Raw genomic sequence first — 460 nt, forward strand, 5'->3', positions numbered from 1 at the left:
ATGGATCTCACAGTACTTGTTCATGTCCCTGGATTCGGGTGGTGACCTCATTCTGACAGGCCACTTCAATTCCTTCATATCCTTGATCTCCATCAATATATTGGTTTTTGATGTATTTAAACGTGTGAACGGCGTCGGGGGAACCTCATGCCTCTGTTTTTTCCGTTGTTGTTCTTCACGGGGGTTCGGGTCATGCTGTCTCTTATGCTCGATCCTGTCATGGGATGTTCCAACCTTTCTCGGGTTCAGTGTTTCCTCCATATTTATGTACTTCTCGGCTCGATTAAGAAGCTCGGTAACTGTCTTTGACGAAGTTTTGGATAAGGACATCTTGAAAGCCTCGCACTTTATGGCATATGTGAGGGCAGAAACTGCTGCAGTTATGTGTAGGTCGGGAATCTGAAGTCTTTCCTTGTTGAACCTGGTCATGAAGTCACGTAGGGTCTCATTTTGCCCTTCT

This window comes from Olea europaea, unplaced genomic scaffold (genome assembly GCF_002742605.1).
Source record: "Olea europaea var. sylvestris unplaced genomic scaffold, O_europaea_v1 scaffold2638, whole genome shotgun sequence".
Taxonomy (NCBI): domain Eukaryota; kingdom Viridiplantae; phylum Streptophyta; class Magnoliopsida; order Lamiales; family Oleaceae; genus Olea; species Olea europaea.